Source organism: Crocodylus porosus, unplaced genomic scaffold (assembly GCF_001723895.1).
Source record: "Crocodylus porosus isolate Cpor-Errol unplaced genomic scaffold, CroPor_comp1, whole genome shotgun sequence".
Taxonomy (NCBI): domain Eukaryota; kingdom Metazoa; phylum Chordata; order Crocodylia; family Crocodylidae; genus Crocodylus; species Crocodylus porosus.
The window spans coordinates 35,027,718-35,042,985 of NW_017728947.1; positions in this window are offsets into that span (position 1 = coordinate 35,027,718).

Sequence of the window (15,268 nt, forward strand, 5' to 3'; positions counted from 1 at the left end):
CTTCCTTCCTCCCCTTTTTGAAGATGGGAACCACAATGGCCCTCTTCCAGTCCTCTGGCCCACACCAGAACACCACAAGTGCTTGTAAAGCCATGCCAGGGGTCCAGCAATGACCTCAGCTAATTCCCTCAGCACTCTGGGGTGGAGGTCGTCCGGACCAGCTGACTTAAATACGTCCAGTCCCTCGAAGTTCCCTGACTAGATCCTCACTGACCCTAGGTCTGGGTGTGCCTACCCTGGGGCCTGAGGGGGTCCTGGTGGTGGGGCTGATCCGGTCCCTGCTCAGGAAAATAGAGGCAAAGAAATTGTTGAATAGGTTAGCTTTGTCATCTGCTGCGACGATCAGATTTCCTAGAGTTTCTTGCAGAGGCCCCACATTACCCTGTACCTTCTTTTTACCCCCTATGTACTTAAAAAAGGACTTCTTGTTGTCCTTGATCCAGGTCCCTTGTCCCAGTTCCATCTGCACCTTGGCCTTCCTTAATGCTCCCCTGCATTTCCCAGCAACCGCAGTATAATCCTCCCTGGTGATGGCCCCTCCCTTCCACTGGGTGTACGCCTCCCTTTTAGCTAGGAGACATTCCCGTGTGCTTTTGGTGAGCCATGGGAGCTTTTGCACCCTCTTGCCCCTTTTGATCCACATTGGGATTACCCCCTTTTGGGCTTGGAGGATCATCTCCTTAAGAAATGACCACTCTTCTTGGACCCCTTACTCCCCTCCCCACCCCTCCGGGACCTCAGTGCCTCTCCAACTATTCTCCTTAACTCATTGAAGTCTGCTTTCCTTCAGCAAGGCAGCAGCCCTACATTTCAGGTCTTTGCCACCTTGCGCTGGATGGTGAATTCCAGCAGGTGATGATCGCTGTCACCCAGGTGGTCGAGCACCCGCAGCCCCCTTGGCAGGTCGTCGACAGTGGCCAGCACCAGGTCCAACAAGGCGTCTCCCCTGGTGGGGCTGTGCACCTCCTGGGTTAGATGGAGGTCCTGCATTTGGGCTAGGAACCTACATGAGCGGTCAGACCTGGCTGATATCTGGAAAGTTCAGGTCCCCCATGATGACCACGTCCTTTGACCTAACTACCTCCATGAGCTGACATAAGAATTCCCGGTCTAATTTAACAATCCCCGATCACTAGCAAGGATTACTGTAAGGGGCTTCCTGCAGGTGATGATGTCCAGTACCCTCCTACAAATTCAAGTGGTGGGAGCATGTGTATTTAGTGCTGAAAATCCCGGGCTTGATTTCGACTTATTATCAGGGCATCTGTGCATATATAATCTGGATTGCTAAAATTTGCATTGTTGCCACTTAGGTTATTTTTTGCTAGGACTGCAGGGCTGTGAATGCAACATTAAAATTGTCTTTAAAGTAGCAAAGACGAGAAGAAGAGCTTCAAGTGCTTTTGCTATATATAAAAACAAGAAATAATTTTATGGATAAATTACATCTAGGCCCCAGATCCCCTTCAGGTTTGACACTGTCGCTGTCAGCAAAAGTTATATGAAATGTTACTGCTCTTTTCTCTCCTCAGAATGACTTCCCCTGTCCTCCAGCCTTCCCGTTATGTTTCCTAAGCAACAGAGGCTGCCTGGTGTTCAGGCAAGGAGGCAGATAAGGCAGGCAGGCAAGTCAATGAGATTTAAGCAATTGTCAGAACTGATTTCAGGTCTCATACAGCTGATGAGTTAAGGAAAAGATCCCTCGATATTGAAATCAGCAGCCTCATTATTTTTAATAGCATTTTGGTATTATTTTCTTGCGCTTCCCAGGAATCGCTGCCAGTTGTGCTAAATTCCAGTGCCATCACAGTCTGCCTTCCTCGGCTACTTGTAATAATGTTGCAGACACGGCAGCTGACGACTAGAGCCACAGGGAGTTGCTCGCCAGGGTTATGAACACCGCCTAGGGCTGAACCAATTACAATTCTAGGCTGCTGGTTGTCTAAAAAGCTAAAGTAATAGATGCAACTCAGCAGAAAATTCCTACCCTTCAGGACAGGGCAAGCATGCGAGAGAGAGGAGCGTTGGTTTGATAGTCAAGGCCCAAAGCATCTAAGAACCTACGTCAGCCAGATAACCTGTGTTAGATAGTAGGCTTGAGGGCTTACAGAGCCAACTTTAGGCCCCAGATGTAGTTTTCAAACATTTCAAAAGTTCAGATCCAGGTTTTTATTCTTTTTGTTACAGGGATAGAGACCAAGTGCAAATATCAATTCTGTGGCAGGGTTAAGGAAAACCCACAAGATGCAAGTTGATTGTGTGCATCTATCCTTAGGGAACGTCTTTATAGCAGGACATATTTAAACAAAGCTCAAGCCAACACAAAATCCCTGCCCAGCATGAATGACTGTAAGAGAGAATATCATGCGGCTGAACAGGCTGAGTCTTAATGCAGCACTTAACTTTGACAGCATTTCCAGCCAGGACAAAATCAGCAGTAGTAGGTATCTCACAAGGATCCTGTCCTCCTGAAAATTTTTAGAACAAAGAAGTTCCAAGAGGCTTCCAAACTTCTGGATTTTCTCTCTGGCAGACTTTTGAGACTTACCTTCAATGTAAAATTTCAGGTGGTTTTGCTTATTAGGATTTTAATGATGATAGTGGAATAAAGTCTTGGTAAACTTTATACAGAATAAAGTTTCTGACACTGTAGTGTCATCTTCAGTCTCTTGCCTTCTTGCTGCTCATAGTAATGGGAGGCTAGGAGATGGACACTCAGCGCTCCAAGGTCCTACTGCTATGAATTAGTAATACCAGGCTTTATCATTATTATTTATGTATTGCTATTATTTCCCAGTATTTATTGTTGATGATTTATTATTGCTAACACCAGTCAGGAACAGAAATGTGAGTCTTAAATGATCATAAAATAATAAAATGAAACCACATAATTAATGTTAACACACAAATAAAGCTCTATTTTGGAATCAGACTGAGGTATATAGAGCTTTCTCTATTAATTAAATAAGCTAGGTTCAGTTTCTCTGTTCCCCATTGGCCATAGTCTGCTGAAAGTCTACTAATTGCCTCTATATTTCTACAACTTTTTCTTCATTTATTTGTTTTTCTGAGTCGCAGAATTAAACAGCCATGGTAAAAAGGAAATCTATCCAGTTTATTATAATAACTCTTAAGTCTTGTAATAGCACTTCTGTAGCCAACTCAGTTGATGGTGATGTAGTAGTCATAAGCGTCTGTTGCTTTGTCTCGGGAGACAGTAGAATTATGCTGCGTGAGACATCAGCTCGCTCAACGTAATCCTTACTTGAAAATAAAGTGAAACTGGAGTGACCTCTGCAGGGTGCAGAAGCCTGGGGAATCCTGGGAGTGGATGAAGGATGTGGTAGCCATTGCTTAATGTGATGTTTAGGATTATGTTTTTAAGCAGGGGAGTTGGGAATTAAAGGGACAATGTGTTTTCAAGGACACTTGATGTACTGGGAATGGTTAGACCAGAAAAATTGCAGTGTCGATAAAGTAATAAGAGGATTAAAGCTCACTGCTTCTGACTCCATCAGAATCAGAACAATTTAGTTGCCAGCAAATAGCTAGAGCAGAAAACCCTTATGCAGTATTAACTCCCTGATTTGGAGGTCTTACTGGTCACTTCCTGTGAAGTTTCAAGTGTTGACTGACAACTGGCAATTTAGAGCCCCGTATGCCTTAGAAACCTCATCTCTGAAGTGCTCTCTAGCTACCCGCTCTGTAATCTGGGCTAGGCCATAAGTTAACTACCGCACTCAGTTAATTTACTCGATTTTCCAACCATTGCACAGTTCTGTGAAGAGACGTCTACCCCAGTTGGGTTCGTTGAAACTTGAATTTGTGGGGATTTTTTTTTAACTCCAGCTGATCCCTGTGGTAAACTACAAACATTTGTGTCCTGGAAGAAAAAAGACAAGTATCTAGACTGCTTTACAACGGTGTTAGGAAATATGAATTATAGGGCAATTAAGGAACGTATGTTAAAATTGGACCATAAACTTGTCTAAGCAAACTCCCTTGAAGTCTCCCATCACTAAGACCCACTGGCTGAAATTTTAAATCTCCTTGCTTTTTCACAGTGTGATGGAGCTGCTTTTCTTTTAATGCTCCCTTGCTTTTCTTCTAACGCTTCTAGTGAGGAATAGGAAGAAAAGCTGCAGTAATCAGAGCATTATTGATGCTGTCGTCCCCTTAATAATGGTGCCTGCCAGGTGACTGGAACACCATGCTGTCTGCACTAATGTCATGTAGACACACAAAGCTGGGATTAACATCAAAGAGCTCCAGTGCTGGGCTGTAGTGGCAGGCCTGCCCTTCAAAGCTTCCTTCAGACTGGCCGCAAATGTGCTAACAAGGCATGAAAAAGAGCTTCTGAGACCCAAGAGAAAAAAAAGAATATCAAGCTGTGGAAGATGTTTTGGATTTATTTTCCAAAGCAGATATGCTAATGCCACAATAGCATATAATGGCTAGGGCGGTAGAAAGAAGCAGCGTCCTTTGTAAAGCACTTGGAGATCTTCTGATTATTTAAGAACCAGGCAACAGCAGAAATAGTGCTGTCTGAGAACTCATTTGACGACTGTGAAAGATCCCCTGATGCTTTCTGCATGTTTTGAATTAAATTAGCTCTCCCTTGGGTGACACTAGCGAATCCCTTAATCCAGTGGTTCTCAACCTTTTTTTCACTTGAGGCATCCCTTGTTAGACTCAAGGCACCCCTTGGAAAATACCAGCTTGTAGTTTTCACTTATTTTTTTTAACTGCAGAAAAAGAACTGAGAGACCACAACAGGCCAGAATATTTTTAATACCATCAGTTCCTGTTTGAAATCTCTGGGTTTATCTTGTGAATCATATTTGCGCACCCAACAGTACTAACATTGTGTGGCACCCCACAACACCCCTGACAGGATCTCAAGGCACCCTAGGGTATTGCAGCACCCTGGTTCAGCATCACTGCCTTAACCTCTCTGTGGGTCAGCCTCAGTAGAAGGCAACTTCATTCATACTCAGTGTTATCCTGCCATGTTATGACAGTTTGTCTTCACATACTAAAGATGACAGTGAAAGCAGATGGATAAAGCAGTAATTGGCTGTGGTGACTTCCCTAATGCAGTCATACTATGTGCAGAAATTGTTTTTAGCTTTATTTTTCTCCCTCCTGGATGGCTCAGATGCATTTCCAAAATAGGTTTGAAGGGTTTTCTCCCTTTCCCTGGACATTTTTGCTGCTTCCCCTTCCCATGTTCTCATAAGTTTGAATTAAGCAGACTTATTTTTAAGGGTCTAAAGAGGCTATACTGCCCTCTGGCTAAGGTATATAGCCCTATAGCAACTAAAATGAGGTTAGTTTAATTCCACACAGACAAAAACAAATCAGTCAGTGGAGACTCAGTTGTTAAAATGAAATTTCACATCAATCTGCAGGCCTGATTCATTCAAAACTGCCAACAATTTCTTTTCAGTTGTTAAACTGCAAGTTAAACTGTGTAGAGAGATGTGCTGTAGTGGACTTAAATACATGAACTGTTCCTCATACCCCTTAAACTCAGTGCTCCGCTCACCACATCTGCAAACCTAGAGACAAGTCTTAAGGAACTCTACGCCATCGAACTGGGGGATCCTTCTTTTGGGTAGCTAGTTTTTGAAAGAACTCCCCTATTCATTTAGCATATTTCACACTGAAATGGACCAGCAAAGGGTTCATCTGAAGAAACAAATGAGCAGCACTTTCATTCTGGCCTCAATTCACAAAAAATTCCTTTTAAAGGCCTGATTTTTATATGAATGAGTTATAAAGGCAAACTTGGTAAGTGGGCCAGGGATGGGAGAAGATTTGCTCTAAGCTATAAATGCCATCAGGACATATGTTTCCTTTGAAGAGGATTGTAGTAATGATTTAGGTTGTAGTCCAGGGGTCAAACTTGTTGTGTTTAGGAAGCTGCAGGGTGCTCCTGTGCTCCTAAGGAACTCTCAAGAGAGAAATACTATAAAGTTCATTTTTTTTAGTAGCCAGCAAGAATCATTTCAGCTTGGCAGATAATGGCACTAACCCACATAACCGTATTGTCTCATACTGATGTCTGTTTTCAGCTGTGTAACCATACCCTGGACTCCTTTGCCCACAGACTTCAAGATGTTTAACAAACACAAATCAGTTGATTGCCCGATCTCTAGGTAAAGTAGGTAAGTTTTACTGTTGCACCCAGTAGGTGTCATAGGTTGGGGGACACTCAAGATCACACAACAGCCAAATGACAGAGGAGGTGTTAAAGCCTGAGGAATCTGGGCTCCCAGTCCTTCCAGTAACCACTCAATGATGCCCCTTTCCCCAAATTCCTGAGTAGGAAATAGCTGTCTCTGTTTAAGCCTGGATACCATTTGTGACTAAGATATGTATTCGGCATTCAGTGATTGTTCCCAGCGTTTTTCCCCCACTACTAAGAATTGCCAATGAGTTGAATTAATTCCATGGAAGTCAAGTTCATTTTTAGTCACTGGCAAACTTCACAAGTCCTTTAATTACTTCAATAGACATGGTTATGCGCCCTGGAGACATTTTTGCTTGAAATTTTGATGTAGATGTTGCCTTGCTAGAATTCTTGAAATAAAGAGGCATTGTTTCACTAACAAAGTGTCATGAATTCCAGGGTAGCAGGGCAGAGCAGCATGATACAGAGCAACAGAAGAAGAGATACTGGCCAAGGATGCCAAGGCAAGCCATTACTCTTAAAATTGTCTTGAGACCTTTCATAATCCTAGCAGTGCTGAGCATCACAATTTCTAGACAAAATGCTCCACTCCTTTGAAAAATCAGCCTGTCTTTGCAAGGTGTCATTATGAAGCTGAAACCTGATCCTGAGATAACTAAGCTATCCTTGCAAGGCACTAAAACTGGAGATAGAATTCATGTTTGTTATTATTCTGTTGTTGTCTGTCATTGTACCACTGATTCTCAACCTGGGTGCCTGGGGCATCTTGGGGTACCACCAGATACTTTGAAGGGTACCACCAGGTGTGAGGGGATAACAAAGATATGAGGAGATGGGCAGGTAAGCACAGTTTTGTTTTATAAGGCTCAGATTAAAAGTGGCTTATAAGGCTCAGGTTTGTTCCTGCGTAGACCACTCTCTACCCCCACTGCCTCACCTTTCTAAGAGGAGATAAGCCCTGTAATATACACATTAATATTCAAAAGTTATGGAGAAGTGCCTTGAATCCATTGAGGGATGCCTTACATCCAAAAGGTTGAGAATTATACAGACTAACATAGCTAACTACCTCTCCCTACTCATAGATGGCACCACACTCAGTAGAGTGAAATGGATTGCAATCAGTACACATTAGATACTTGCTCAGGTACTCTCAGATATCTAACCAGAAGCAAGCAGATTAATATACTTGAGCCATTCCCCAAGAGCATAACAGCCATTCCCCAAGAGTAGATCTCCATGAAACCTAAAGTGCCACCCTGCACTGCCTTCTACATATTGTTATTTGTAAAGCATCAACAGGATGTTGCTATAGCATCTTGCACATATAAAAATTCAGGCCCTTGCACCAGAGAGCTTGCAGTCAAGAGAGATAGTGGACAAATACAGGATGAAAAGTGGTGTGCTTGATTGGTATATCTAGAACTATCAATAGCTCTTGCTATTCTTTAAAGCAATCTTTAAAGTCTAGTTTCATAGTTGTTAGGGGCTAGAAGGGACCTTACACCAGCCCCCACTGCACTTGGGCAGGAGAAACTGCTAGGAACAGATGACCCCAGCAAGATGGGCGTTAAGGCTTTTTTGAAAATTGCCAGAGTGGATGACTGTACTGCATCTGGGGGGAGGGGAGCCGTTCCAAACCCTCAGCACACAACTTGTAAAGAAGTTTTTCCTTATGTCTAGCCTGAAGTAATCTGCAATCACTTTGTGCCCATTATTTCTTGTCTTCCCTTGAGGCCCTTAATGAATAGATGCTCCCCCAAGTCCTGATGTATGCTCCAATATACTTATAGGCTGCCCCCAAGTCCCCTCTGAGTCTTCTCTTCTCCAGGCTAATTTCCAGGCAAACCTTTCAGTCACTCCTCATATGACCTAGTCTCTAGGCCTCTAATTATGCATGTGGCCCTCCTTTGGACTCTCTCGAGCTTCTCCAGAGCATTCTTGAAGTGCAGCGCCCAGAACAGGATTCAGTACCCTCAACTGTGGTCTCACCAAGGCCCAGTAGAGTGGGAGAATGATATCCTTTGCCTTCCTCGAGATGCCTCGGTGATGCATGCCAGTGTTTGATTAGCTCTGCCAGCTATGGCATCGCATTGGTGGTTCATGTTCATTTTGTTGTCAATCATGACACCTTGGTCTCATTCAGTTCTGGTGCAGGCAAACATAGCACTGCCAAGCCTGTAAACATGTTGCGGATTATTTCTCCCCAGATGGAGCACTTTACATTTTTCCAACATTGGGCTGAGGCCCATCCACCTCACAAGCCTGTCCAGGTCGGCCTGTATTGCCAGCCTGAGTGTGACCACGCTTCCCCATAGTTTGGTGTTGTCAGTGAACTTTGCTAGCTCAGTTATAATACCTGGATCCAAATCATTGATGAACAAGTTGAAGAGCTGTGGTCCGAGTACTAAACCCTGAGGGACGCCACTGGTCACCTACCGCCATGATGACTCAGTTCTGTCAGTCGATACCCTTTGGGTCCCACCACAAAGCCAGTTACCAAGCCACCGGACTGTAAAGTAGTCGAGGCTGCATTTTCCCGATTTTACCATGAGCACATCATAAGAGACGAGTCAGAGGTCTTTTTGAAGTCCAAATATATGACGTTAACCTCATTTCCCCAATCCAGGTGGTGAGTTACCTGATCATAGAAGGAATTGAGGTTGGTCTAGCACAACCTGCCCGTAATGAAGCCGTGTTGGCTAACCTTCAAAGTATGCCTTCAGTTAGCCTGTGTACGATGGATTCTTTGATCATTTTGATCCAGGATTTTACCAGGTCAATGATTGAGGTCAAACTGATTGGCCTATAATTTCCTGGGTCCTCCCTTCTCCCTTTCTTAAAGATAGGTACCACATTGGCCTTTTTCCAGTCTTCTGGTATAAAGAACTTTAAAGTATAAAGACTTTTTGGTTCTCAGTTTAATATACTCTGAGGACAAGGAAAAGGCAGCTTGTATGAGCAGCTTTTGTTTTCCCAAAAGGATCTTTGCTTTATTAGGAAATATATTGTCGCAGCCAGATGAGTTCAACGTAGTCCATTCCCATTTTATTTTGTTTACTATTATTGAAAATTTTTTGTCTGGCAAGTAAACACCAAAGTGAAAAATGAGGTCACAGGAAAAGTGATGAGTGAGGAGGGCAAGCAAGAATGTTCGTTAGGTTGATATTGTGGTTTGAAGTTTCCCATCTGTTGCCAGGAAAATTTAAACATCCTGAAAAACAGATGGGTAGGCACCTTTCCTCTCCTTGCGCACACCCCTCCCCGCAGCTCCAAAAAAGAGAGAAAGAGAGAGATGCACTGGGTTAAAATGTACTTATCATCATTTATGTCTCTGAGGTCTCTGATTTCTCTGTAACACCCCTATTTGTTTATCTGTTACCAAAGCCCTGTTTAATGAAGCCCTGTTTCCTTCTGGTGACATCTAGGTTATCCTTTCATGAATTTCCAAGCTCTACTCTTTCTCTAGCTTATTAGAGCACAAAATAACCATGGTCATTATTCCTAATGGGGTCAAAAACTTGAAGAGCAATCTTGCTGCTAGATGGAGAGGGCAATCCAAATGCTGTAGGAAGATCCCCTGGAATGAGGCATAAATCCTCCAAAGTATTCAGGCACCTAAATGCTGAATATACTAGAGCCCTAATGTAGGATAAAGAGCTCTGTGCAAGTGAAGCCCTAGTCCCTTTGCAGAGCTTCTTGTTGAATCGAGGCCTAGGTGATCAGAAAGATGCTGACCTAAACACGGTTACACTTAAGGGTACTGGAGGAATTTGTCCCTAGAGATACTGGTAGAGAACTGGGGTCTGTTCTCCTCTGGATCAGTAAGCAAGAATAAACTAATTAAAATGATGTAAGGCATTTCAGGCTAGATCAATTTTCCATCAAGCAAGGAGCAGGCACTGATGGACCTCAGTCCTCATTTACATCACTGTGTCCATAACTTTAACTTAACTTACAATGCAGTCGAACGCAAATTTGATATTTATTATATTTATAAAAACCTCACTCACTCCAAGATCCAAATCTTATATGCAAAGTTTCATCCTGTGTCTTATTTGGTGTAGCTGAGTTATAACCCCCTAAATTACAAACAGAAGCACTGGCAGACTCTAGCTAACAGCTCTAATGGATGCTATTATAATTCTGCTGCTAGTTGGCACTGAACCTTCCCCATCTCATCAGCATAAAGGGATGCTGTCAACTTGAAAAATTGCATTTCCCTCTGCAAAGCTATCCCTACCATTGTTACAAATAGCTTCCATGACAGCTATAACCAAAAGAGATAAGGGTGGGCGTGGGAGCGCCTTTAACTCTATTTATTCAGCTTGTTTACTTTGTGTGTTTGACAATACTTGAGCACAGTGCCACTTTCACTATTTTGCTGATGGGCAATTGTACTTCCTGTCTCATGCACTAGCAAGATGACTTCCCTTGGGTATTACTTTGGTAAGGGCAGGGCGCATATTCCTTCTGAGTCCTAAGCCTTAGATTAACAAACCTGAAAAGGCAGCAAGCAGATGGGCATGTGCATAAGGAAGGAAAGGAGGAGAGGTGAGCTGCAGGAAGGGCATTGGGCAGTGTTGGTACCAAACTCTTTAGAGGCTCTTTATGATTCCAGTAAAAGAGCAGAAAATACCTGCCTAATACTGCTATTTTGCAGTATTTTTGTAAATGTTCTTTTTACATTATTTAAAGTGGACTTGTAGTGTTTAAAACTGACTAATTTTATGAGCTTTCAAGTCACCAATGTGCCTTTAAATATAAAACTGTTCCATTTTACTTTTGGGAGCCAAAGCTGTCCCTGGGGGAATCTGTATGTAAATAGGCGAGAAGGAAGGATTTATCCCTGGCGAGAAGCCTTTTCCATTAAAAAGGCAAATGACTGGCATTCTATTTAGAGTCATCCGCTAGCACCAGTCCTGCCAGCTTCTCCAGGAATCAGCTCAACTGCTTCAGCCTACAAATGTGCTAACAGTTGTAACTGGCCTTGTCAGGGAATAACAGCTTAGAGCTAACCAGGGCATAGCATCCACATCACCCCTGTTCTACTGCTAAAGCAAATAGCTTTACTGGGGTTGTGGCAGGTACCTGATTTCTTCCAGATTTTCATAGCACTAGACCCAAACTTCTGCTTTTCACTGATGAACTGGGATTGTGGAGCAAAATTGGGAGGCCAAGTGTGCCATCTTCTGGAGGAAACATGGAAGCTGCCAGGTGTGTTTGCAAAAACTCTTGCCTTGTTTCTGCTCAGACTCCTGAATTGTCAGTGTATTTGAGAAGGTCTGAGGATGAGCCTAGGATCCGATGTCTGCTGGCGTCCAATGCCATCTCTGAGCATGCCATATTCCATAAGCACCGGCAAGTCACTGACACTCCATGTGAATGCGTATAACGGGCTAACATGTGCAAATGTAAATGATCTCAAATGTATTTTGGCAGCAGCTCCAGGCATGCTAGTTGCTGTACACAAACAGATCGGGAAATGAAGAGTTTAGAAGAGTGCTGTTGAGCAAAGCAAGCTTTCCCCATACTGAAGTGGCAAGAATTAGCCAGGTGGACGGTGACAATTCTGGGGAACAGGTGGAAATCACAAAATCAACTTTAGGTCAGTCTATTGTAGGTCATTAATAATTATATATCAATTGGTTAAATAGTATTATTTTTCTGGGAATATTCAGATTATGAGTATCCAAACTGGCTGCCTAAACTAGGTGCCCATTTATGGATTGCATGGTCAGATTTTTAAGTGATGAGCACCCAGTGACCCTATTGTCCTTCATATCGTATTGGAAAATTCTCTCTCTGTTTCTGGCCTCCAGTTGGTAATCCTTCCCTCCTCTTCTAGTGGCCAGAACTCAGGAAATCTTGGGATTGATTGAGGCCTTAGACAAGTCCCTGCTCCCTCTCTCCCCTCCTTCCCTCCTGCCTCCACCCTGCTCAATTTACCCATGTGTTAAACAGAAGCAATAACACCTACTGTGCTGTACTCAGAGGTGTACTTGTAAGGCTCCATTCATCAGCATTTATAAAGCTATTGCAGTTCCTTCTAGTGATGCCAAATAAATGCAAAACATTAATGCTATCAGATAACTCTGTAAAACATGGCACAGAAGGTGAAGTACTGCATTGTAATGGTACAGAGCTTGCTGCTGTGGTTCGTGATGTGGTTATAGGAAAGCTGTAAACCTATGGGAGATTAAATTATATCACCTTAATCAAGTTACATCCAGGAGGTGACAGTTATTCAATGAGCAAGGTTCTAACATTAACCTTTTATATATGAAACAAGAATCTAGCCAACCACCCAAACAAAAGTAGTCTAGAATAGAGAAAAAAAGTGTGAAGGTTAGCAAAATTGCAATAGCATGTAATTAAAGTTTCTAATGCTAGAAAAGGTGCAACGGTTAAAGGCAACAACAGGTGAGCTGGATGCTGAAAAATCAGTTGTTGGCACAATGCTCAGGGCCATCCACCACGCACAGCATCATCCAGCACTCTCAGATATGAGAGTGCTTAATTTAAATAAATTCTCTTCTGAACAAGCAGACTGAAAATCAGCCACTCTTGTTTTTACAGTGAAAGCATAGAATGAGCTGTACACCATTCAGAAATATCAGAAGATATGTTTGGAAAAGTCCTGACAGAACCCAGAAAACACTACAGCAGAAGCAGACAAGCACCAGGAAGGCAGCTTGGTCAAGGGGTGCATGAAAGAGCTGACCCAAGATTTCTAGAGTCCCAGCTCCACCACCTGGTCAGCTGCAAGGCAAATGTCATCTTTTCTTTGCCTTAGCTGATCCATCCAAATGCCTGCAGGAAAGAGAGGCTATTAACAAAATAACCTGAGACAAGTTGCCTGTTCTAGCAGACTGAAGAATATGAATTTAGTTAGCTAAACTAGTTTTAAGGCAGGTGAGGATGTTACAGACAGGAAAATAATGATGGGCTAATTTTAAAGAAAGGTTCAATTTTATTAATTCAAGATCACATTACAAATTTATTACAAATGCTGATTTTTCTTCTAGTTCAATACTAATCTGGGTAGCTAGTCCTGAAAGGCTCCTTCTGTTTAGATCCTTATTTCATCTCCAATGAAGTTTCAACACCAGACAGATTATGGGATTGCTTATTTTTGTTCAAGCAAAAGCAAAAATTCTCAAGGAGGAAATTAGACAAGTTACTGCATTTGCCCAAATCCAAGATGACTCCCCAGTTATTAGATTGTTTTAATTTTTCCATGTCTAGAATCTAGTTATTGGAGGATTGTCTTAAATTCATCTCCTTACTCCTGCCAGAGGGAAAATGGCAGCTAGGGGGCAGGGAGCCTGGCCCATACCTCTTGCCCTCCCCTTTCCATTTGTGCCTGCCCCCCTGCCACCTGCTCCCCGTCCCACTGCCTACCGCCAACCACTTGTCCCCCTCTGATGCCCTTACTTTTGCAGCTACTCCCACCACCACTTGTCTCCCTGCAGCCTGCCTGTGCCCTTGCTACCTGTGTCCCCTGCTTCCTGTCCCCCTACAGCATCTGCTCCCACCCCACTCCTCCACTCCTTACTGTCAGGTATGCTCCAGCTCTGGCTCCATTCCCCCTGGGCACCGAGCATAAGCAAGCCCCAGCCTTTGCCCAGCCATGCAGCAGCATCCCAGGCCTGAGCTGCTACTGTCACTGCTGCATAGCCAGGCAGGGGCTGGAGCTGGCATGTGTTTGGTGCCTGGAAGGGAATGGAGCCAGACTGGAGCTCTGCCTGACAGTATGCAGCAGGGATGGAGTGGGCACAGAGGCTGGGGGGAGCCAGGCAACTGCTGTGGCTCTGACTCTGGCTCCAAGCCAGGCTTAGGATAGCGTTGGAGCTGCAGGAGCCATCTGCCCCACAACCTTGTATTCAAATCCAAGGGGATGGCTTCCCTCCTGCCCTTCCCCGCTCCCCGCGGGATATTGAATGTGGGAGAGGACTCTTTGGATTCAAGTAAATACAACATATTTTGACTTACCAGTTTAAGCTGGCCTGAAACATGGGTTCTCTGGCTCAGTTTTGCACCTGTAATGATGGCTTCTCAATAAAGAGTTTATTTATGTGATTTACCCTATGCCTGATGATGACTGCTGTATTGTTTCTTCACACTAGTAGGAACTGTGGAGCTTCATCAGTTTATAAAAAGGACTGGGAGACAGGGTTGCCTGTGATAGCAGAGGGCTGGACTTGATTACCCAAGAGGTACTTTCCATTCTTATTTTCCTACACTCTTTGCAGATCTTACTGATGTCTTTTTAGGTGATGCTTTGTCCAGATATTTTGGCTTTGGGGGCAATATATTTTGTAGCAAGTGTTTTATATGCTTTATTGCTGGGCAAAGCTGATATGAGCCAGTCATGAAGTGACTCATGCTTATATCAAAGTCTTGAAAAAATGTCCAGCTGGAGTAAGAATGGTGTCCCTTCTCACCCAAGAAGAAACTTCTTTACAAGTTCCTGAAACTTTGAGTTGAAAGATATTGTGTCAAACCAAGTTTAAGACATATTGGACAACATTTGCCCTTTTCCAGTCATCCAGACCTCTCCTGATTGCAGTGAGTTTTCAAAGATGATGGCCAACAGCTCTGCAATCACATCAGCCAACTCCCTCAGCACCCTTGGGTGCATCCCACCTGGCCCCATAGACTTGTACGTGTCCGGCTTTTCTACGTGGTCCCTAACTTGTTCTTTCACCAGAGGGCTGCTCACCTCTTCCCTAAACTGTGCTGCCCAGTGCAGTAGTCTGGGAGCTGACCCGCCCTGTGAAGACTGAGGTAAAAAGGAAATTTTGTTGTACTTAATTCCAGTCAGAACTTGTTAGTATAGGTTGTCATCTCTGGTGTACTTTCATCTACTTTATGCATCTCTGTGCTTTTAGCAGGCAGCTAATACTGACAGGTGGGATGTTGGAAGTTGGAATGAATCTCTTTGCGCTCCTGGAAGTCTTTTGTCTTTGTCTAAAAATTCATTATAGAGTCATTTGACTGGTTTGCTGGGTCCATCATCCAGAGGATAACAGTATAACACAAAACAGCTGAACCTCCGTACAACTGGTA